Source organism: Pseudophryne corroboree, chromosome 4 (assembly GCF_028390025.1).
Source record: "Pseudophryne corroboree isolate aPseCor3 chromosome 4, aPseCor3.hap2, whole genome shotgun sequence".
Lineage (NCBI taxonomy): Eukaryota > Metazoa > Chordata > Amphibia > Anura > Myobatrachidae > Pseudophryne > Pseudophryne corroboree.
The window spans coordinates 96,726,477-96,752,950 of NC_086447.1; the positions used below are offsets into that span (position 1 = coordinate 96,726,477).

The following is a 26,474-nucleotide window of genomic DNA, read 5'->3' on the forward strand; positions in this document are numbered from 1 at the left end:
AATATCTTCCCCTATTCTATTGCTGGAGGCCCCCTTTTGATGTATGGGGCAAATCCCTAGATATCTGTAATTTTAAAAAAACAAAAACAGTTTTGCTAACCATATTGCTTCTTGATAAATATGGTCCTTAGATTAAAATGCACATCTGGACACACAGAAAGCACGTTTCTCAAATCAATTTATTGTCCCATCACAGGTGCATGTAATGGAGAGGTTAATCTTGGCTAGAAATAAACAAATTCCCCCAGCACACCATAAGGGACCAGCAAATGAGACATACAGTACATCCTGCATGATAAAAATAATGCAGAGATCTCAGTTACATACTGTACATTTGCAAACACATGGTAAGCCACCAGCCACGACATGGTGTTCTTGCTCTGCTGTTCCTACGCTACATGATAATACTACTTTGGGTTATACATTTATGTATTTCTAAATTGAGAGCCAATTCCTCTGGAGGTATCTGTATCACAAAAAATCCTATAATATAACATACATCACTACACTCCACAACCTTACCCACTGGGCAGGATCATACAATTATACTGCGCTTAATACAGATATAGGACACTACACCACAACATGACGTGACCACTGGGTATGATTATAATACAATTCTATTATATTGTATACAGACACAGGACACTACACACCAAACCTGACCACTGGACATGACCATAATATATTTCTATTACACTCTATAGAGACATAGGACACTACACACCCAACATGACCGGACCGCTCGACATGACCATAATACATCTATTACACTCTATACAGACATAGGTCACAACACTCCCAACACGACCTGACCACTGGCCATAATACATCTACTACACCCTATACAGACACAGGACACTACACCCCCAACATGACCTGACCACTGGACATAATACATCTACTACACCCTATACAGACAGAGAAAACTACACCCCTAACACCACCTGACCACTGGCCATAATACAATTCTACTACACCCTATACAGACAGAGAACACTACACCCCCAACATGACCTGACCACTGGCCATAATACATCTACTACACCCTATACAAACACAGGACACTACACCCCCAACATGACCTGACCACTGGCCATAATACATCTACTACACCCTATACAGACACAGGACACTACACCCCCAACATGACCTGACCACTGGCCATAATACATCTACTACACCCTATACAGATACAGGACACTACACCCCCAACATGACCTGACCACTGGCCATAATACATCTACTACACCCTATACAGACACAGGACACTACACCCCCAACATGACCTTACCACTGGCCATAATACATCTACTACACCCTATACAGACACAGGACACTACACCCCCAACATGACCTGACCACTGGACATAATACATCTACTACACCCTATACAGACAGAGAAAACTACACCCCTAACACCACCTGACCACTGGCCATAATACAATTCTACTACACCCTATACAGACAGAGAAAACTACACCCCCAACATGACCTGACCACTGGCCATAATACATCTACTACACCCTATACAGACACAGGACACTACACCCCCAACATGACCTGACCACTGGCCATAATACATCTACTACACCCTATACAGACGCAGGACACTACACCCCCAACATGACCTGACCACTGGCCATAATACATCTACTACACCCTATACAGACACAGGACACTACACCCCCAACATGACCTGACCACTGGCCATAATACATCTACTACACCCTATACAGACACAGGACACTACACCCCCAACATGACCTTACCACTGGCCATAATACATCTACTACACCCTATACAGACACAGGACACTACACCCCCAACATGACCTTACCACTGGCCATAATACATCTACTACACCCTACACAGGCACAGGACACTACACCCCCAACATGACCTGACCACTGGCCATAATACAATTCTACTACACCCTATACAGACAGAGAAAACTACACCCCCAACATGACCTGACCACTGGCCATAATACATCTACTACACCCTATACAGACACAGGACACTACACCCCCAACATGACCTGACCACTGGCCATAATACATCTACTACACCCTATACAGACGCAGGACACTACACCCCCAACATGACCTGACCACTGGCCATAATACATCTACTACACCCTATACAGACACAGGACACTACACCCCCAACATGACCTGACCACTGGCCATAATACATCTACTACACCCTATACAGACACAGGACACTACACCCCCAACATGACCTTACCACTGGCCATAATACATCTACTACACCCTATACAGACACAGGACACTACACCCCCAACATGACCTTACCACTGGCCATAATACATCTACTACACCCTACACAGGCACAGGACACTACACCCCCAACATGACCTGACCACTGGCCATAATATATCTACTACACCTTATACAGACACAGGACACTACACCCCCAACATGACCTGACCACTGGCCATAATATATCTACTACACCCTATACAGACACAGGACACTACACCCCCAACATGACCTGACCACTGGCCATAATATATCTACTACACCCTATACAGACACAGGACACTACACCCCCAACATGACCTGACCACTGGCCATAATATATCTACTACACCCTATACAGACACAGGACACTACACCCCCAACATGACCTGACCACTGGCCATAATATATCTACTACACCCTATACAGACACAGGACACTACACCCCCAACATGACCTGACCACTGGACATAATACATCTACTACACCCTATACAGACAGAGAAAACTACACCCCTAACACCACCTGACCACTGGCCATAATACAATTCTACTACACCCTATACAGACAGAGAACACTACACCCCCAACATGACCTGACCACTGGCCATAATACATCTACTACACCCTATACAAACACAGGACACTACACCCCCAACATGACCTGACCACTGGCCATAATACATCTACTACACCCTATACAGACACAGGACACTACACCCCCAACATGACCTGACCACTGGCCATAATACATCTACTACACCCTATACAGACACAGGACACTACACCCCCAACATGACCTGACCACTGGCCATAATACATCTACTACACCCTATACAGACACAGGACACTACACCCCCAACATGACCTTACCACTGGCCATAATACATCTACTACACCCTATACAGACACAGGACACTACACCCCCAACATGACCTTACCACTGGCCATAATACATCTACTACACCCTACACAGGCACAGGACACTACACCCCCAACATGACCTGACCACTGGCCATAATATATCTACTACACCCTATACAGACACAGGACACTACACCCCCAACATGACCTGACCACTGGCCATAATATATCTACTACACCCTATACAGACACAGGACACTACACCCCCAACATGACCTGACCACTGGCCATAATATATCTACTACACCCTATACAGACACAGGACACTACACCCCCAACATGACCTGACCACTGGCCATAATATATCTACTACACCCTATACAGACACAGGACACTACACCCCCAACATGACCTGACCACTGGCCATAATATATCTACTACACCCTATACAGACACAGGACACTACACCCCCAACATGACCTGACCACTGGGCATGATCATAATACAATTCTATTACACACTATACAGACAGGACATTACACCCCCAACATCACCTGGCGACTGAACATGATCGTAATACAATTCCATTACGCTTTATATAGACATAGGACATTACACCCCCATCATGACCAGACCCAGAGCCGGATTAAGGTGGTGGCACATGGGGCAAGTACCCTGGCCACCTTTTATAAGGAGCCCCCCACCTTGGATGCAAAGAAAACTTTCCAACACCTTGGGTCACTCAGCTGCATTGCTGCCATCATCGGAGCAGGAAATGCTAAGCTGTCATTCACACACTATAACTAATGAGCTGCAGGGAAGATGTCTCTACTCCCTCCCCTCCCAGCCTAGACTCCGCCCCTTCTCCTCCATGAATCCCACCTATCTCTCACCTCTACCCTATGTCTGTGCATCTCTCTGTGTATTAATACATACCATCCAACATGACCCGCCCCACTAGGTACAAAATGCTCTGTTTCTGGACTTCCCTCTTAATTTATTATTGCCATTACCTGTGAAGAAACAGCTTTCTTATCATTTAACTAGTTCAACACAGGTGATGAAAATCATAAATTAAGAGGGAAGTCCAGAAACAGAGCATTTTGTACCTAGTGGGGCGGGTCATGTTGGAGGGTCTGTTAATATGATGGGGTTATATTATTGCTAACAGGCTGGTGCGGTGGGGGTGTAGTATTACTGTGTGGGGTGTGGAGTTTAGTAATATCATCTGGGCAGATATTATTTAGTATTAATTATACATATATATACACACACACAGACACACACATATACACACACACACACACACACACACACACATTAACACATACACATATGGCTACATACAAACAAATACGCATACATACACATACTCAAAGGCAGTAAAGAAAATTAACATGATCGACACAAGACACTGGCAATACAGAAAAAGCAGCTGTAGAGGGAGGGTGTCAACCTCCAAGCCCAGGATTATTACAAGCAATAAAAAACAAGTAAAAAAGTACCAAAGTATAAAAATACTAAATAGTGCAGCTTCATAGTAAAATCAAAGTAATTTTTTAATCATAAGTACAGTATTAAAAACATGAGGAAATATATTTCATAAGTTTAAAAACATATACAGGTTGAGTATCCCTTATCCAAAATGCTTGGGACCAGAAGTATTTAGGACATCGGATTTTTCCGTATTTTGGAATAATTGCATACCATAATGAGATATCATGGTGATGGGACCCAAGTCTAAGCACAGAATGTATTTAAGTTTCATATACACCTTATACACACAGCCTGAAAGTCATTTTAGCCAATATTTTTTATAACTTTGTGCATTAAACAAAGTGTGTCTACATTCACACAATTCATTTATGTTTCATATACACCTTATACACACAGCCTGAAGGTCATTTAATACAATATTTTTAATAACTTTGTGTATTAAACAAAGTTTGTGTACATTGAGCCATCAGAAAGCAAAGGTTTCACTATCTCACTCTCACTCAAAAAAGTCTGTATTTTGGAATATTCTGTATTTCGGAATATTTGGATATGGGATACTCAACCTGAAACTTCATTCATAAGCATAGAGGTAATAGTAACTGGATGATAGAAAGGTTTACCAAATATAAATTCCCAGGATGATCAATGATAGTGTCTATCTTGATGAAAGGCACAGCTTTAGAGATTAGTTTCTATATTGCTTAAAGGCACAGCTTTAGAGATGAGTTTCTATCTTGCTGAAAAGCACAGCTTTAGAGATGAGTTTCTATCTTGCTGAAAGACACAGCTTCAGAAATGAGTCTATCTTGCTAAAAGGCCCAGCTTTAGAGATGAGATTTTATCTTGCTGAAAAGCACAGCTTCAGAGATGAGAGTCTATCTTGCTAAAAGGCACAGCTTTAGAGATGGGAGTCTATCTTGCTAAAAGGCACATCTTTAGAGATGAGCGTATATCTTGCTGAAAGGCACAGCTTTAGAGATGAGAGTCTATCTTTCTGAAAGGCACAGCTTTAGAGATGAGCGTCTAGCTTGCTGAAAGGCACAGCTTTAGAGATGAGAGTCTATATAGCTGAAAGGCCCAGCTTTAGAGATGAGTTTCTATCTTGCTGAAAGGCACAGCTTTAGAGATGAGAGTCTACCTTGCTGAAAGGCACAGCTTTAGAGATGAGAGTCTATCTTGCTGAAAGGCACATCTTTAGAGATGCGTCTATCTTGCTGAAAAGCCCAGCTTTAGAGATGAGTTAGAGATGAAACATGGGATTAAATATGGTGAAGGTATAATAACCAATACGGAAACACCAGTGTGTAGTTGTAGTTATATTGCCAGTCAATGGAAATGCCAGTCTAATCAGTCTTTTTAGCAAGGGATCCTCACAGTGGAAATGGCTGTTGGTGTTCCTTAGCTGGCCAAAAGTGTAAAAATTAATGTACTGGACAGGATGAATATTGGCGTAATTATGATCAAACATCTCAGTTAACTTAGGCGTGACGCGTTTCGCTAAGATATTACCCCTTAGCTTCCTCACAAGCAGACTATGGTGCTTTTTTTAATTATATTGGCCTTACTTGACATGGTGCTAGGACTGGCTACACAGGTACCAGATTACTGTAATACAATTGGAAGTATCGCTCTTTAGTTCTTACAATGGTGCCTTTATAATAAACAATAACTTATACTTGGCAGATTTTACCAAGGCAGCATCTTCAGTAACATCCACCATCACCTCCAGTGAGCCCCCGGTTTGTGCACTCGCAGTGGTTTCCCAATGGAAGCACTTACACTATCTGATAGGCACACGCCAGGCTGCCAGGTAAAGGTGTTTCTTTTCTTGGGACTGCCAATCACAACTGCCATTATTAAACTGTCAACCAATCAGCTCCTGTGATTTTTCAAACTTGGCCTGCAACACGGCTGATTGGCTGGTCATTTGTTTCTCGCCAATTTATAACTTTTCAAGGCTTAGTACATCTCTCCTATAATCAGAAAGCACTACTAATGGGAACACATGTCTAGTTCTATTATGCCAGCAATACCTAGCTTTTAGGGGCTGCAGCCAATGCAGTGCCTAGAAGATGGGTTTTGTGCACTTGCACATTTTTTATTCCTCTGTCCGGCCCGACCTGGACTGCAGACTAGGCAGTCCCCTCCCTTAAAAAAGTAGGAGCGCCCACTGCTTAGGCTAACATTAATACGTATCTATAAACTACTGCCGACACACCTATGCATCTATGCAGATCTGAAAACCAGCTGCCTATAATTAATCTGGTTGCCTCTGTCTAAAGTGTCCCGGGCCTTCCAAAGCCTCAATCCAATCCCTGACCTTACAACTGGACATTATCATACACTTTATACAGATATAGGACACTGCATCTACCTACTACGACACAACTACTAGATGTGATCATATTATATAAGATTAGATTTGGACGGCAGATAAGAACCACTTGGCCATCTAGTCTGCCCATGTACACTCACACACACACTAGGGTTAAATTTTGTCAGGAGCCGATTAATTTACCAGTATATTTTTGTATCTGTTGGAGTTTACGGGGAGAATATACAAACTCCACACAGGGTCATTTGTGGGAATCGAACCCATGACCTTAGTTGTGTGAGGCAGTAATGCTAACCATTACACCGTACGTTGCACAGCATAGGGGGGTACGATTGCGTCATTCTGGCCACGCTCCCCATTACAGAATGCCGACAATACCAGCATTGTACAGTAGGGGGGGCATGGTTAAGCTGTGTAATGTTTTTATACCTCTTCCGACATATCTTCAAAGGGTTGCCCTGTTATCTCACTAATCAAAAAATGTAACATACACATTGTTTACTAAAATAATACTCAATAAAGTGACCTTTAATTTTATCCATTGTTATGTCCAGAAAATGCATCATATTTCCTTTATAATTCCCTGCTCATCTAGGAGCCACTAGGTGACTATGGTGTCGTTCCTACTGCACGCTGCTCCACGACTATGAGGGAATTAAATAATTCACGGTCCTTGTGCAAAGCACACTGGCTTCTGCTTCTTTCCTGCTCTTTCCCAGCTCTTATGTATAAAGCACAGCTCCCCAGCTCACTGCCATTAACGCAGCTTTATATTTTCCCCGTTCCCAAGTTTATTCCTTTCTAATATCTTAACAGTTTGTGGCTGCTTTTAAAACATCAGGTGAAGCCTTCTTCACACGCTGAAACGCTGATAATCCTGCGAGATTGCAGATGACAGGCTTCAGTGAGATGCAGGCAGTAGCAGAAAGTCAGGGAGAGGAAACAATACGCGGCGAGAGTATAAAATTCCTTACAACAATGTACTGAGCGCATAAATCCATTCTAATCCTTTGAAGCCTGGAGACGCTGCCACCTATTGAACGAGCTAAGAAGACTTTGCCAGAGCTGATTGTCACCTTTTACCCTTCCTCTTAAACCGTACACTTTGTCGGGGTCTTACAGTTTAGGGGCGGATCAGAAGGTGCATTATTTCTTTTCCTGGCTACTTAACTGATGAGCGTATGTTTGTACAGTACGTGACCACACCTGCCAGCTGTTCCCAAATTCCTGACATTTCTCAGACTGTGCATCTCAATCGGAACTGCAACGCTGTGTGCACAAACTCTGGAACTCTTAGACGCATATGCCGTTGACAAAAAAGTATTATTATCGTTTATTGATATGGCGCCACAAGGGTTCCGCAGCGCCTAACAAAGTACATAAACAGATGAGCAATACAAGAAAACAATGACTCACAGGCCTTCATTCCGAGTTGATCGCTCGCTAGCTGCTTTTAGCAGCAGTGCACATGCTAAGCCGCCGCACTCTGGGAATGTATCTTAGCTTAGCAGAAGTGTGAACGAAAGGTTAGCAGAACTGCTCCAAAATATTTTAATGCCATTTCTGAGTAGCTCCGGACCTACTCCTATCTTGCGATCACTGCAGTCAGTTTAGTTCCTGTTTTGACATCACAAACACGCCCTGCGTTCGGGCAGCCACTCCCCCGTTTCCCCAGGCACACCTGCGTTTTTTAGCACACTCCCGGAAAACGGTCAGTTACCTCCCAGAAACGCCCCTTTCCTGTCAATCACTCCCCGATCACTCGTGCGACAGAAAAGCGCCGCAAGACCTTGTGTAAAACTGCATAGTTTTGTGTGAAAGTACTTCATGCCTGCGTACTGCGGCCCGTACGCATGCGCAGAAATGCCGTTTTTTTGCTTGATCGCTGCACTGGGAACAACGGCAGCTAGCAATCAACTCGGAATGACCACCACAGTACAATACAATGTATGACAAATACATGGTCTATTAACATTGCTACATCAGGGGACAGGACACTGAAATAATAATCAGAAACCGAAGGTCAGGTGCCATTGGAGTAGAAAATAGTCTTAAAGAGAGAAAAGCACATGAGGGGAGAGGGCCCTGCTCGTGAGAGCTTACATTCTGAAGGGGAAGGGCAGACAGACAGGGGAGACACAGATGGGGTAGAAGTGAGTAAGTAGCAGAGGGTTAGGATGAGAGATGGTTGGGTTTGATGAAGAAGTTGGTCTTGAGAGCCCTTTTAAAGTTCTGTAGAGAGGTGGGCAGTCTGATGGGGAGAGGTAGAGGATTCCAGAGGTAGGGAGCACCACGGGCAAACTCTTGGAGGCAAGAATGGGAGGAAGTAGTCAGTTAGTTTGCATTCATTTGTGGAGTGAAGAGGGCGGGTGGGAGTGTAAAGGGAGCTAAAGTCAGATATGTAAATGGGTGAAGATTGTGTGAGGGCTTTGTGAGTGTGAGAAGCTTGACTTGGATTTGGAAGGGGAGCCAGTGACGGGCTTGTAAGAGAGGGAAGGTGGATGTAGTACGTTTGGTGAGGAAGATGATTCAGGCTGCAGCATTGAGGATAGATTGGAGGTGAGAGAGGCTTTTGTCAGGGAGGCCAGATAGGTGGAGATTACAGTAGTCCAATCTGGAGATGACCAGTGAGTGGATGAGGGTCATAGCACCCAGGGGGCGGGATGTACTAAGCAGAAAATGCGGTAAACTCCCTGTTTACCGCATTTTCCTGATGTACTAACCCCCGGCCGGCAGGACAGCGCCGCGGCGGGGTACACCAGCTTTAGCTGGCGTACGTCCATAGAAGCCTATGGACTTCTCTCCGCGGCGCTGTGTGAGGGATCCAATCGGATCCCTCCCAGCATGCCCTGCGGCCGCCCCTGTCACCCCGCGCATGCGCAGACTGACTCCTGGGGCCAAATCCCGGAAGTCAGGCTGCCGCTGCGCATCGCGGAGGACAGCTCTTATCGGAAGAGCTGTCCTCCGCAATGCTGATCGCATATGTAAGTACATATGCGATCAGCATCGTGGCGCAGGGCGGCGATGGGCGGCGATGTACATTAGTACATCCCGCCCAGGGTGAGAAAGGGTCTGATCCTGGAAATATTTTTGAGATGGAAACGGCAGTACTGTGAGAGGAACTAAACGTGTGGTTTGAAGGAGAGAGAACCTTAGTGCATACGGGCAATCATGGATATTACATAGGCTATCCAGCATACAAAGAGTTGTGCTACAATCCACCAGACCTGTGACTGATGGTTATCCTTTCCAATATAACAATGCTGCGGCAGCTGAACCCTTTCTAACTGTACATGGACGATCGTCGCATTCGTTTCAGTATTTAATATTTGCTTTCAAATTTGCTTCTCACAGATATTCTACGCAACAAAGTCTTACGGAGGATGAATCACAGCACAATAGAAAATGACAACGCCGTCTTTGAAGTGACAGCGCGAGGCATGTTTACAATACTTCTTTATATACAGGTAAACTGTTTTATTGACTAAGACCCCGGGTTAAACGTCGCACCAGTATCCTTACGCCTGAACAGCAGCCTGTTTGAGATCAATGCAGCTGCATTCATCAATATGGCCATAAATAACAATAGGGTTCACTTCCTAGAAGAAAGATTATACACTCCCCGTGCTTATATACCTGATAAATTGACTGGAAAAGCTAAATACTCCAGCAACCAGTGCAGCCCATTGCATTGGGACTGATAACAGTCTAACAGTATGCGCTGAATACAAACAAATGGAGTGTGTTAGCTGTAGGGAAGAGATCTGCTAAAATAATAAGGAGCAGTAAATTGTACATGGAAAAGCATAAATCACTGCCGCTCTGGTGTAATAATACAATACCACACAGCTTATTATTTCAAGAAAAAAAGGGCAGTTAGAAGGGCCTGTAGTGCCATCTGAAGCACGTCTCGCATAGCAGCACTTGCAACTCACAATACAAAATCATATATTTAAAAAAAAAAAACGAAACATGAAATCATCCGCTCTGTGTAAACAACAACAAAAAAGAGAGAGGGAGGTTATGTCAAAGATGATCGAAACACTTTACATAATATAAACGAACATCGGAACAGCCAGTGAGAGGAAAACTTTCCTTGAACGAGTAGTGACTGGAAAAAAATACTATAGACAGTTGTATAACAAGATTGTGAGGTAAATGTTCGGGGTAAAATACAGTCCCTGTCACAATTTGGGGGTATATTTACCAAAGGTCGATTTTGTTTGTTTTTGTTCAATTATTGAGGGTCATTCCGAGTTATTCGCTCGCTAGCTGCTTTTAGCAGCATTGCACACGCTAAGCCGCCGCCCTCTGGGAGTGTATTTTAGCATAGCAGAATTGCGAACGAAAGATTAGCAGAATTGCGAATAGAAAATTCTTAGCAGTTTCTGAGTAGCTCCAGACTTACTCCTACATTGCGATCAGTTCAGTCAGTTTCGTTCCTGGTTTGACGTCACAAACACACCCAGCGTTCGCCCAGACACTCCCCCGTTTCTTCAGACACTCCCGCGTTTTTCCCAGAAATGCCAGCGTTTTTCCGCACACTCCCAGAAAACGTCCAGTTTCCGCCCAGAAACACCCACTTCCTGTCAAGCACACTACGATCACCAGAACGATGAAAAAGCTTTGTTATGCCGTGAGTAAAATACCTAACTTTTGTGAAAAATAACTAAGCGCATGCATTCTGCGAACCTTGCGCATGCGCAGTAAGCGACTAATCGCAGTATAGCGAAAATCGGCAACGAGCGAACAACTCGGAATGACCCCCTTAGATCCATGTTAAATCGATTTTAATGGTTGTTGGGCTTCCAGGATTAAAACACACATTTACTAACGTTTAAAAATGAATATAAAAAAATCATCTGCTAGTAAATGTGTGTTTTAACCCTGGAAGCCCAACATCGATTACAATCGATTTAGCATCGATCTAAGGGGGTCATTCAGATCTGATCGCTGGACTGTGAATTTTGCTGTCCTGCGTTCAGATAGTCGCAGCCTCCAGGGGGAGTGTACATTTTACGTGCAAGTGTGTGATGCTATGTGTACGCCGAGCTGCTAAACTCCACTGTGTGCAGTGTGTGTGTGTAGCCCAGAACTTACTCCTACAGTGCGATCACATCAGGCTGATCGGGGCCGGAGCTGACGTCACACACCCTCCCTGAAAACGCTTGGACACGCCTGCGTTTTTCCGAACAATCCCAGTAAATGGTCAGTTGCCAGCCAGAACCGGCTTCCTCCTGTCAATCACCTTGCGAACGCCAGTGCGAACTGATTTCTTTCACCATCCCGTCGCTGACCGGCGATACCCAATGTTGTTGTCGGATGCGCGTACGCATTACGGTGAATACACATGCGCACTTAGTACCTGATTGGCCGCTGTGTGAGAACGCACAGCAGCGATCAGATCTGAATTACCCCCTATAATTGAACAAAACCAAACAAAATCGACCTTTAGTAAATATACGCTCTGGTCTTCTTATCTACCCGTGCTCCAACCTTGACAACTGAGAGGTCGATGTATCATTACACGCAAGACCTTTTGCCTCAAGGGGGCACTGCAAATGCTCCGCAGCCAAGAGAGCGCATCTTCAGGCGGTTCTAAGGGGTCTATTCATGTAGAAGTGAAAAGTGTGGAGAAGTGAGCCAGTGGAGAAGTTTCCCATGGCAATTAATCAGCTGCTACGTATAATTTTAGTGAATGCACTTTATAAATGTTACCTCAACACTGATTGGTTGCCAAGGGCAACTTCTCCACAGGCTCACTTCTCCACAGGATCACTTCTCCTCCAGTCTTTTCACTGCTACATGACTAGACCCCTAAGTCGTAGGTAAGCCATGTTGGCTAAGGGCGTGTCAACGGAATTGTGTGCCTGTTTTCAGATGGATTGCTTGCCTAGTAAAGAAATGGTGCAAGTTCGCACTGACGATAACGACAGGTATCAAATGAAGGAAAGCAAAAACAAAATAACAAAAATAACAAAACAACAATGCTCAGATACAAGAACAATAGAATTTATACAGCATAATATAGTAAGACACAAAAAACACAATATTTAGAACTTAGTGGTAAAACAATCAAATTTTAACGCATCATGGAAAGCTGGTCATGGATCTTTACGGCAAAGCTGTCTATATACGGGTGATCAATATGAGTTCTATCTGCATCTCAGCGGATGCTACATGGACCTAGGAGCAGATGTATTAAGCCTGAAGAAGGGATAAAGCAGTGATCAAGCAGTGATAAGTGGAAGGTGATAACGCACCAGCCAATCAGCTCCTGTCATTTTCCAAACCATAATGATTGGCTGGTGCGTTATCACCTTCCACTTATCACTGCTTTATCACTTCTCCAGGCTTAATACATCTGCCCCATAGATCTTTACGGCAAAGATGTCTATGTAACAGGTCATCCCTATGCGTTGTAGCTGCGTCACAATGGATGCTACTAACTGTTCTAAAAGCAAACTGCGCTTTATTTACCGCAGTGTGTGCTGTATGAACCCTCGCTGCTTCTACGTAGGCTAGTGTATGACCATGCACGAAGCATTATAGAACCAGACACATTTTATACAATAGGAAAGGATGAATTAGAGCAATATATGGCTGGAAACAGTGAAGTTAGCGCCTTTCCTTTTAAATCCTGTCAGAGTTGGATATTTCTGGGTTTTGTCGTCTTCCGCATGAATTAATCTATTTATTTTGTACTACAGAAGTGTTGCGGGGCTTACAGGCAGCGCTAATTATAAATGCAATTAACAAGTGGCATAGAATGTAGACTTTCTCCCAGTCCTTCCCCTTCCTGGGCTCAGAGGAATTCCAGTAACTCGTAATTACTCTAAAAGCTACAAGCGATCTGTAGTCTCGCCTGGCGCTCAGGACACAGAACCTTGTGGGTTACTTAACCAAGGGACGTGCGGTGAGCTAAATGGCTCAGGAGGCACTGGCTAACCCCAGAGCCAGATTTACATGCAATATATGAGCCAAAGTGTACATCTGGGCATTATACACAGGTGCAGCAGTATAAACTCCTGAAAATCTGGTGAGTTTTGATTAGAGATGTGTGGAAAGGATACACAGGTGAGGCACTGCCTCACCTGCCATAGACTTTTTACTCCAGCGTTTGGGCTATAAAAATTATTAGAATAATGCAAAGAACATATTTCAAACAAATTGTCAGTATTTTTCTTATATTTTTTCAGCCAAAACTCTGGTTTAAACGTAAGTATGACAGGAAAGGCTCTGCCTCACCTGCCTCACCCCACCGCACGTCACTTTTTACCCAGGGACTGTGGCAGAAACTTTTTTAATTAAACAGCACAAAGAGGCCTAGCAGAAGGCGTTATTGTCTTGTCATATTCCTGTGCAGACGTAGCTAGTGGTAACACAGATATGATGGGAGCTACATTAAAAAGTGGTAATTACAGCATTTTATGAGACATTATAAAATGTCAGGTCTGAATTAGCCCCTTAATGAGAGACTTAAACAACAAGGACAGATTTGATTCCATAGACAGGCCATTGAGTTCATAAAAGTTACTATAGATGTGTCCTTATACTGTACCTCTAACCTCAATACGCCGTGCAGTGCTAGATGCCTGGCGCGAGTGAGCCACCAGGTCACATGCAACTCTGCAAACGTCGGGCAACTTTTATTGATGAAAACGCGTCTTAGTCGCAACGCAATGCAGCTAGGACGCACAAGAAGACTGTGCTAGTTAATGTCACTTGTATATTGTGTGTGACAGAGTCTGTATATGGAGCAGAACGGAACTTGTATTGGAAAAAAGCTGCAGCTGCTACCTTGGAGCACTTTGTGTACAGTTTCAGAGACTCAGTCGCACACAGATATACAAGTGTCATATATGAAATCAATCAGCACAGTTTCCTAGTCATCTTGCGTTGCGAACAAGATACATTTTTGGCAAGGAAGCAAAAAAAATGCCAGACGCTAGAAGATTCTCACGCTACCTGGCGTGCCAAGAGGGGCTGTCTGGCAGGACTGCATCAAGATGTATGAGGCTACATCTGTATCACACGGTGCGTACATGTAATAATCTGGAGGCAACAGCATGCAGTATGCACTCAAAATCCCTGGAGGACAATGTACTGCATAACACTTTAGTAGGATAACATGAGCCACAGGATTGATGGTCATTGTGAGCGAGCCCTAAATTAGTCATTATGCACCCCGTATGCCACTGTATACAACCCCAGCTTCCCTTCCGGCTTACGCTGTATCTGCGTGATACCGCGCTAAACAGATTAGTCACCTTATGCTAATGAGAGTTTCCTTAGGGCTAATCGTGGATCCGTGCGGCCTCATGCGGGAAGTCCCTCTGCTCACTGTTTTTCCAACTACAGCCACAACTGCCAACATTACAGACAAGTAGGGATGCCCATCGACCATCGATGATTCCTAATCATCGATGGTTTACGGATGATGTCGAATAGGTTTGCCATCGATGGGAGAACCAGATGGTTTCTCTCCATTGATGGCTTAGCTTAAACAAATTATTATTATTATTTTTTTAAGTGCTGGGACATGGAGCATAACTCCGCCCCCCATCACCTGTATAGCCCCGCCCCTGGTCTGTGATTGGCCCGTGGGTCATTCACAGACCTAACAGGGATGGTCATCGATGAGTGACACCATCGATGGTCTCCCATAGTATAGTTAGTGACCATCGATGGCCACTCACAGTTTCACCATCGATGGCAACCATCGATGGCACACATATCGATGGTCATCCTTTCAGGCTTCCCTTCTTTGTATGCATGAGTCAGAATAACACGGACCTCCAGCTACACGTGACGACAGTCCCAAAATACCCATTGTGCAGAAAGACCCAATCAGAACTTCACACACCATCTTCCGCAGCTACCTGCATTGGAAGTGGGTCTGCACAGCGGAGCGGCTGGTTCCGGAGATCAGCGATCCATTAAACTCCCGGTACTGTCCGACACCAAAGAATATCTACCCTAAATCATCACGCTGCTGGCTGCAGTACCGTATACTTTGCCAGAAGCATTACATGTATTGCGCAGATCATCCGTCTCAGATGGATCATTACATTCAGAGGGGGGAATTCAAATGTTATCGCACCACCGATCTCCCGTCTAAAGTGGCGGGAGATTGTGGGGTGATATTCAAATGACCCAACTTATCGCTCTGCTCACACCCATTACAAAGTAATAGGCGCAAGCCTGAAAAGACCCGTTTGGGCACCCAAACGGGTCTCTTTACGTTCAATTCTACCCCCGGGTGGTAGCCAGCTGAAATACACTTGTCACGCCCATCTGCAGCAACATTAGAATACTGCTGGTGGGTGCGATAAGGGGCGGAGATTTGATTGAAACTATTGTTGTGTGGTCGCTGAAGGAATTTTCCTATTATACTGATGTGCTGTTATACATGTGTCAACCAATATTTTATATTTACTTTATTACGCCCCACATGATCACTAATATCCAAGTTTCATAATATCTAATTGAATTGTGCAATAGCGCTGCTTTTTGTGCGTTTATTTTTGGTTAATTTTCTATAACAGATGATCGGGGTAACTTCAATCAGCCGCAAACAGGGCGAGTTGTAATGGCATGGAAACACTGCCAACGGTACCGCAGCTCGCACCCCTTGTGGCACTATCCACAAATTCGGAGGTACCATACTGTAAGTGCGGCATCACCAAAATTTGGATTCACATATATAATTGAATAAAATGAGCGGTTACCTAGGTTTTCGTTAACCGTGTGCAACTGCAATAGAAGAAATAGAGGCCCTCATTCCGAGTTGTTCGCTCGCAAGCTGCTTTTAGCAGCTTTGCACACGCTAAGCCGGCGCCCTCTGGGAGTGAATCTTAGCTTAGCAGAATTGCGAACGAAAGATTCGCAATATTGCGAAAAGATTTTTCTGTGCAGTTTCTGAGTAGCTCGAGACTTACTCTTCCAGTGCGATCAGTTCAGTGCTTGTCGTTCCTGGTTTGACGACACAAACACACCCAGCGTTCGCCCAGACACTCCCCCGTTTCTTCAGCCACTCACGCGTTTTTCCCAGAAGCGGCAGCGTTTTTTCACACACTCCCATAAAACGGTCAGTTTCCGCCCAGAAACACCCACTTCCTGTCAATCACACTCCGATCACCAGAACGAAGAAAAAACCTCGTAATGCCGTGAGTAAAATACCAAACTTCTTAGCAAATTTACTTGGCGCAGTCGCAGTGCGAACATTGCGCATGCGCAATTAGCGGAAAATCTCTGCGATGCGAAGAAAAATACAGAGCGACCAACTCGGAATGAGGGCCAAAAAGCGAAAGAAAAAAAAGTGTCAATTAAATTAAGGGGATCGCTATTAATTTATAGCATTCCTGAGTCAAGTGAAGCATAACACTTCTGCAAAACATAGTACACAGAACCACTGATTTAAGAATGTATAATTAGCTTTGTGGAATAAACATGACAGATACTAAGAGGAGTGTTTGAATACTTCTGCCGCTCATGTATACTGTAAAAGAAATGTCTAGGGAAAAATAAAGCCTAAGAAAACACAAGGAAGGGTATCACTGCCAGCAAATTGTGGTTTGTGTTATTGTGCACTAATTAAACCTAATGCAGACGATTTATGCATTGCATTCAGCTCGGGTACACAGGGCAGAATGAGCCGGGCTTAATGAAAACAGAATAAAACATGTCCAAGGAACGGATAAGAAGGGGAAAATAATAGAGAAGAGCCTGGTAAATAAATAAAGAAATATACAGTGTACCTGGTATAGGCATCGCTAATATATAGCTGCAAGGTTGGGCAAACAGGGGAATATGTTGCAGCTAGACCACGCTGTGATAAACACACAGCTCAGCAGCTACAAATATTTAAGTGCTACCAACATCAATCCTGATACATGTGTATCATGTGTATCAATGTGTGAAGATTATCTGATCTGCTATCTACATACATCCCCTGCTAGGGATTAACAAGGAGCAAAACAGCTTCACAGCGCTCATTAGAAAAGTAAGCAGTAGTCACAGGCAGCAGCAATAGACAATAAAACTAGCGGAATAGAAGAGAAAAAACAGAGCCAACTCGGTACAAAGTACAGATGGAGTAGAATTTAAGGCAGCTTTTGGCTTACATTGGATAGGAATAAATTGTCCCGAAACAGCCGCATATTTGAAGCGTAAGAAAGGAAAATACAAACTGATTCGGAGTTGGGAATAAAGCAATAACAGCAAGCAACTTTGCACCTGGGTAAAACCATGTCGCACTGCGGGTGGGGCAGATGTAATATGTGCAGAGATTTACATTAGATTTGGGAGCAGCGTGTCCAAACTTAGATCTACATTGCAGTGTAAAAGTAAAGCTGTCCAGTGTTTGTGGGCTACATGCAAAAGCAGCCAGTATTTACCTTGCATGCAAAAACAAATAAGTGTATGCATTGTAACATGTTTTGTCCCGATGGACAGTTACTCCCAACTCAGATTCAGCTCTTCTCCCCTCCTTGTTTCCAGATGAGCTTGACCCTGCTTGTTTTTATAAAACCACAAAAAAAGGTAAAATAACAAAGTATTATACTGTGGGTTCATCTCCCTGCATCCACCCTTTGTTCATCAGCATATTCTGTCGGAGGACAAACTGTACACATTTTATAACTAAAAACAAAAGCTTGGTGCTTTTTAACAATGACCTGTATAGTATAAGAGTGTATGACTTGACACAAGAGCTGACAAACTAGAGGTGCAGCTTTGCAGGATGACTTCTGGCTATGCTCATTGATTGCATGTAGCAGTACATATATTGATGAAATACGGCTGACAGGTTACACTGTTACAGTATATGAGCTGACAATCATACTATGTAAGGACAGTGTTAACAGTCAGGAAGAGTAATATAGGCCAAACATCCAGCATAGTATGACAATAATCTCAATATCACCCAAAAGACTGGCAAGACGCATAATAAACAAATAAATAGGCAAAACCAGATAATAAAACAACAAAGATACTGTGAGTTTCAATAAAGCTTTATATATATATATATATATATATATATATATATATAAAATTAAGCTATATATAGAGATGTAATATAAAGTTATGAGTCCATAACTGTGTGGAGTTTGTATATTCTCCCCGTGCTTGTGTGGGTGTCCTCCGGGTGCTCAGGTTTCCTCCCATAATCCAAAAATATACTGGTAGGTTAATTGGCTCCTGACAAAATTAACCCTAGCGTGAATGTGTTTGTGTGTACATGTGATAGGGATATAGATTGTAAGCTCCACTGGGGCAGGGACTGATGTGAATGACCAAATATTCTCTGCAAACCGCTGCGGAATATGTGTGCGCTATATAAATAACTGGTAATAAATAACAGTGTACACATTGAACTCTTGTTGTACCTAGGGCTAAAGTAAGATCCAAATAAGCCAAAAAAGAAATCAGATGCTATAACATAAAGTACAACTAACATAATTTGGATCTTGCACGTGAAATCATTGTGAACAGATGGATGGAGTTTACTGATGAGACTGAATAGTGTCATTATAGTATGTATGACTGAAGCACGGTGGGCGTGGGGGTCATGCAGCAAGATTGTGGTTGTGTAGTCACATAGTACTAGTTAACAGTTAGTGTCTGGTGAACTTTTTTGTTAGTGTAGCCTGTAGTGAAGTACTTGTTATGGCTCTACCAAAGATAGCAAGTGCTACTGATTGGGATTCCTGCAACCATCCATGTGTTTCAGGGCTACAAGTTCAGCACTAGGACAAGTCCATAGCTAGGTGTACTCAGTCTTCAACACACAGATGGAGTGCACTTTAATGCCGCACTTTGTGTGCAACCTAGTATTAAACCTGTGACAACATAAGCCGCTGGCAGACTGAGTTACACAAACACCTGTACACAACTAATAATCCACATAACAACAAAACCACAACACTGTGTATGTATGTAGAACATTTCCTAATATTTATTTGTATAGCACTAGCATATTATGTTGCACTTTACAAATTGGGATATCTATCTATCTATCTATCTATCTATCTATCTATCTATCTATCTATCTATCTATCTATCTTTATACATACATTTACACACAAATAAACTTATACACAGTTTATTGTCCAAGCACTTACTGTACAAGCATAAGTCACCATGCATTATACACAATGTGACAGCACTGTTACATACAGATTACAGCTAATGTAAAACTGGAACATAACCAATGACAACACTACTGTAGGTGGGAATCCTGTAAAGTTTACCCCTGCAGCCCATGCTGCACTACACACAGACCTGGGCGGGCACCTCCTGCCACCCTTGTGCCAGTCACCTGCAGGGTAGGTAGCCTCTGCCAGCCCTGTGCCAGTCACCTGCAGGATGGGCACCCTCTGCCAGCCCTGTGCCAGTCACCTGCAGGGTGGGCACCCTCTGCCAGCCCTGTGACAGTCACATACAGGTTGGGCACCCTCTACCATCCCAGTGCCAGTCACATGCAAGGTGGGCACCCTCTGCAAGCCGCTGTGCCAGTCACATACAGGTTGGGCACCCTCTGCCATCCCAGAACCAGTCACATGCAAGTTGGGCACACTCTGCCAGCCCCCGTGCCAGTCACCTGCAGGGTTGGTAGCCTTTGCCACCCCTGTGCTAGTCACCTGCGGGGTGGGCACCCTCTGCCAGGCCCGTGCCAGTCATCTGGCGGATAGGCACCCTCTGCCAGCCACCTGCAGGGCATAAAACCACCCTTGCAGCAGCCAGGAGGTGTGTGTGTGTGTGTGTGTGTGTGTGTGTGTGTGTGTGTGTGTGTGTGTGTGTGTGTGTGTGTGTGTGTGTGTGTGTTACTCGCAGAAGCAGGGCACAGAGACAGCAGCCTGAGAGTGACCCGTGTGCCAGGCCGCCCCATCTGATCCCCTGCTCGGAGCGCACAGCTCCCCACCACCGCCACCAGGGGCGCACTTGGCAGCGCTGCGCAATCCCTGACACATTCCGTGCGGGCGCAGACACGCCAGCGCATCTGGGTGCAAGATGAATGAGGCGGAGGATGGGGGTTCAGATACCAAGACACAGATAATAAATACCCAGGATCGCGTTACAATGAGCCTGCCAAGCCCTCTCGTGTCTGAGATGCTAGTGTCATATTATATTTAATAATAGTTAACCCATGTCGTTGCCAGATTAGCCCACTAGTGTGGCTGCAGCGGGCACCAGCTGCCCCTCTGCCTGTGCCATGTGAAGGAGTGTGGTACCCATGCACGCTGCTGGCACCCTGCCCGCTGCATGCATGCCTCCTCTGCTACCTGCGCTCCTCCAGGTGCCCCTCTCTCTGCCCCCTCCCGTCCTCTCCTTGCTGGCACAGGCGCAGGCGCACAGCATCATTAACATGCACTTAATAATACACAGGAGGATGCAGCCTGACTTCTCCAACACCAACAGGAGCCATCAGCAGTGGGCACCCCAACGGGCAGGGGAGGGAGAGTGAGGGCAGCCTGGCACACCCCACCCCTGGCTCAGGGCATAGACATCACACAGCCTCTTACCTGTGCTGTGCCAGCAGCAGCCCTTGTCCTTGGCTTCTCCGTGCAGACAACAGCTAGAAATGTCCCGACTTTATGCAGGTGGGTGCCCTGGCAGTGCCAGTGGGGATGCCAGGCTGGGGGTGTGGGTGCAGGAGGAGGAGCAGCGCTGCTGTCTGGGGCTGGGGTGCTGCTGCTGCTGCTGGTGCAGGATCCGGACCATGCTCCCTCCTGGCTCCCTGCTTCCTTCTCCGAGGCTGCTGCCGCCGCCGCTGCCGTCTACTTGCTGGATGGGAGGCGGCTACAGGAGCGTCACACGGGGGGCGAGGCACTCACACACTGCCAGCCCCGGCTGTCTCCTGCTCGGGGGCTTGGTGCCTCTCACAGGGGCAGCCTGCTGGCAGAGGGTGCTGGCTGGGCACACCCGGGGCGGGGTGGGGGGGGGGGGGGGGGGGGGGGAGCGATACACACACATCACCGGGGGCTGACCCTGCTAGCTGTCACTGTGTGTCACTGTCACTGTATCACTATATATCGCTATCTGTATCACTGTCACTGTATGTAGCAATATATATCGCTAACTGTATCACTGTCACTGTATATCGCTATCTGTATCACTGTCACTGTGTGTCACTGTCACTATATACAGTATGTATCATTATCTGCATCACTGTCACTGTGTATCACTGTATGCATTACTGTCACTATCACTATCTGTATCACTGTCACTGTGTGTCACTGTATCACTATATATCGCTATCTGTATCACTGTCACTGTATATCGCTAACTGTATCACTGTCACTATATGTACCACTATCTGCATTACTGTCACTATCACTATATCACTGTCACTGTGTGTCATTGTCACTATATATACAGTATATAAATATCACTATGTATCACTGTCACTGTGTATCACTGTATGCATTACTGTCACTATCACTATCTGTATCACTGTCACTGTGTGTCACTGTATCACTATATATCGCTATCTGTATCACTGTCACTGTATGTAGCACTGTATATCGCTAACTGTATCACTGTCACTATATGTACCACTATCTGCATTACTGTCACTATCACTATATCACTGTCACTGTGTGTCACTGTCACTATATATACAGTATATAAATATCACTATGTATCACTGTCACTGTGTATCACTGTATGTAGTACTGTCACTATCACTAGCTGTATCACTGTCACTGTGTGTCACTGTCACTATATATACAGTATATATCACTATGTATCACTGTCACTGTATCACTGTATGTACAGTATTACTGTCACTATCTGTATCACTGTAACTATATGTATCACTGTATATTGATAACTGTATCACTGTCACTGTGTGTCATTGTCACTATATATACAGTATATAAATATCACTATGTATCACTGTCACTGTGTATCACTGTATGTAGTACTGTCACTATCACTAGCTGTATCACTGTCACTGTGTGTCACTGTCACTATATATACAGTATATATCACTATGTATCACTGTCACTGTATCACTGTATGTACAGTATTACTGTCACTATCTGTATCACTGTAACTATATGTATCACTGTATATTGATAACTGTATCACTGTCACTGTGTGTCATTGTCACTATCACTATATATCACTTTCTGTATCACTATTACTATATATCACTATCTATATCACTGTCACTGTGTATCACTGTATGTATCACTGTCACTAAGTGTCACTGCATGTATCACTATCACTATATATCACTATCTGTATTACTGCCACTGTGCGTCACTGTATGTATCAATATCACTATATATATTACTATCTGTATTACTGTCACTGTGTGTCATTGTCACTGTATCACTATCGCTATCTGTATCACTGTCATTGTAACTGTATAGCTATATATCACTATCTGTATTACTGTCACTATGGGCCATTGTAACTGTATCACTATATATCACTGTCACAGTGTATCACTATCTGTATCACTGTCACAATGTCATTATATGTATCACTGTATCACTATCTGTGTCACTGTGTGTCATTGTCACTGTATCCCTATCACTATATATTACTATCTGCATCACTTCACTGTGTGTCATTGTCATTATATGTATCACCATCTCTATCACTGTGTATTACTATCTGCCACTGTGTAACATTGTCATTATATGTATAACTATCACTGTGTATCACTATACAGTATATCACCATCTGTATCACTGTCACTGTGTATCACTATATATTACTATCTGTATCACTGTCACTATGTATCACTATAACACTGTCACTAGTCACTATCACTGTATTACTATATATCACTATCTGTCACTGTGAGTTGTCATACTGTATGTATCACTATATGTATCACTGTCACTATGTATCACAGTTCATCATTGTCACAATACAGTATGTATCACCATCACTGTCACTATCACTGTGTATCACTGTCACTGTATGTATCACTATGTATATCACTATCTGTATCACTGTCACTGTGTATCATTGTCACTATACAGTATGTATCACCATCTCAATCACTGTCACTGTGTATCACTATATATCACTGTCTGTATCACTGTCATTATGTACTGAAGCACTATCACTATGAATCACTATACACTGTCACGAGTCACTATCACTGTGTATAACTATACCACTGTCACTATCACTGCCTATTACTATACAGCAGTGGTTCCTGAACTAAGGGGGTCATTCAGATCTGATTGCTTCAGTGCGATTTCGCATAGCGGGCGATCAGATCCGAACTGCGCATGCATATGCACCGCACTGCACTGGCATGTCGCATGGCTGCAAAGGGCTTCGCCGGTCAGCGACGGGATTGTGCGAAGGATCCATTCACACGGCTGTTCGCAAGGAGATTGACAGGAAGAATGCATTTGTGGGTGGCAACTGACCATTTTCAGGGAGTGTCCGGAAAAACGCAGGCGGGATCAAGCGTTTTCAGGGAGGGTGTCTGAAGTCAAATCCGGTCCTGAACAGGCTGATGTGATCGCAGCGGCTGAGTAAGTCCTGGGCTGCGCAGAGACTGCACAAAATTAGTTTGTGCAGCTCTGCTACACATAGGAACGCACACTTGCACAGCAAAAATACACTCCCCCTGTAGACGGCGACTATCTGATCACAGGGCTGCAAAAATCGCTGCATAGCGATCAGGGCTGGTTCTAGACCTTGTGTCGCCCAGGGCGAAAGTTTCCTTTGGCGCCCCACTCACACACACTAAAAAATAATAATAAAAGAAAATGTAAAAAATGTTAGTGCGGCGCACAGTGAAAATAGGGGCGTGGCTTCACAGGGAAGGGGTGTGGTCACAGTTATGCCCCCTGTAACTGTGCCCCCTGTAGCTGTGCCCCCAGTAGATTTGCCCCCTGTTGCTGTGCTCTCAGTAGTTGTGACGCTGTTGCTGTGCCCTCAGTAGTTGTGCCCCTGTTGCTGTGCTCTCAGTAGTTGTGCCCCTGTTGCTGTGCCCTCAGTAGTTGTGCCCCTGTTGCTGTGCCCTCAGTAGTTGTGCCCCCTGTTGTTGTGCCCTCAGTAGTTGTGCCCCTGTTGCTGTGCCCTCATTAGTTGTGCCCCTGTAGTTTTGCCCCCTGTTGCTGTGCCCTCAGTAGTTGTGCCCCTGTAGTTTCACCCCCTGTTGCTGTGCCCTCAGTAGTTTTGCCCTCAGTAGTTGTGCCCCCTGTTTCTGTGCCCTCGGTAGTTGTGCCCCTGTAGTTTTGCCCCCTGTTGCTGTGCCCTCAGTAGTTGTGCCCTCAGTAGCTGTGCCCCCTGTTGCTGTGCCCTCAGTAGCTGTGCCCCCTGTTGCTGTGCCCTCAGTAGTTGTGCCCTCAGTAGCTGTGCCCCCTGTTGCTGTGCCTTCAGTTGTTGTGCCCCTGTAGTTTTGCCCCCTGTTGCTGTGCCCTCAGTAGCTGTGCCCCCTGTTGCTGTGCCCTCAGTAGTTGTGCCCCTGTAGTTTTGCCCCCTGTTGCTGTGCCCTCAGTAGTTGTGCCCTCAGTAGTTGTGCCCTCAGTAGCTGTGCCCTCAGTAGCTGTGCCCCCTGTTGCTGTGCCCTCAGTAGTTGTGCCCCTGTAGTTTTGCCCCCTGTTGCTGTGGCCCTAGTAGCGGCGCTTGAAAAAATAAAAAAAAATACTCACCAGCCCCGCTCCTGCTTCCCGACCGCTGCTGCTGTCCTCCATCTCTGGCCGCCGCTCCTCGGATCTATGGGAGAGACGTCATGACATCTCTCCCATAGCGCCGTACACTGCACAGACACTAGAGGTTAATTATGACCTCTAGTGTCTGCTCCCACAATGCCGTGCGGTGCGCAATGATGTCAGGCGCACGGCACCGGCAGTAGTGGCTCTTGCCACGGCAGCGGTGGCGGTGCCCTCAGGACAGCGGCGCCCCGGGCAATAAGCCTGCTTGCCCGTGGAAAGAGCTGCTACTGCTAGCGATCAGATCTGAATTACCCCCTCAGTCCTTAAGGAGCACTAACCATCCAGGTTATAAGTATATCCATGCTTGGCCACAGGTGACTTAATTAGCACCTCAGTCAATTTGATGTAACCATCTGTGCTGAGCCAGGGACATACTTAAATCCTGGACCATTAGTACTTCTTGAGGACTGAGTTTGGGAACCTCTGCTATACAGTATAGCACTATCTGTATCACTGTCACTGTGTATCATTGTCACGGGATCCGGTCTCTAGGTCGACAAGACTTAAGTCGACAGTGTCTAGGTCGACCACTATTGGTCAGTAGGTTGACATGGTTTCTAGGTCGACAGGGACTCTAGGTCAACATGTTCTAGGTCGACCTGACAAAAGGTTGACATGAGTTTTTCACTTTTTTTTTCATCTTTTGAACTTTTTCATACATTCCGATCCACGTGGACTACAATTGGGAACGGTAAGCTGTGCCGAGCGCAGCGGTAGCGGAGCGAGGCACCTTGCCCGAAGCATGGCGAGGGAAGCGAGCCATGCGAGGGGACACGGTGCACTAATTGGGGTTCCCGGTCACTCTACGAAGAAAATG

At 45.0% G+C, this 26,474-nt stretch overlaps 1 protein-coding gene across 3 annotated transcripts in view; it reads right to left on the reverse strand.

Annotated features, from left to right (window-relative positions):
* KLHL29 (kelch like family member 29) overlaps positions 1-26,474 on the reverse strand; it is a 1,368,521-nt gene that overhangs the window by 1,269,209 nt on the left and 72,838 nt on the right. Inside the window, exon 1 of one of the 3 annotated variants that reach the window (XM_063915307.1) lies at positions 21,485-21,826. The exons of 1 other annotated variant lie outside the window; for it this stretch is intronic. The gene's annotated coding sequence lies outside the window, so the exon portion shown is untranslated. Of the gene's footprint in view, positions 1-21,484; positions 21,827-26,474 lie in introns of those variants that run through there. One more of the 3 variants, XM_063915304.1, reaches the window with a different exon arrangement.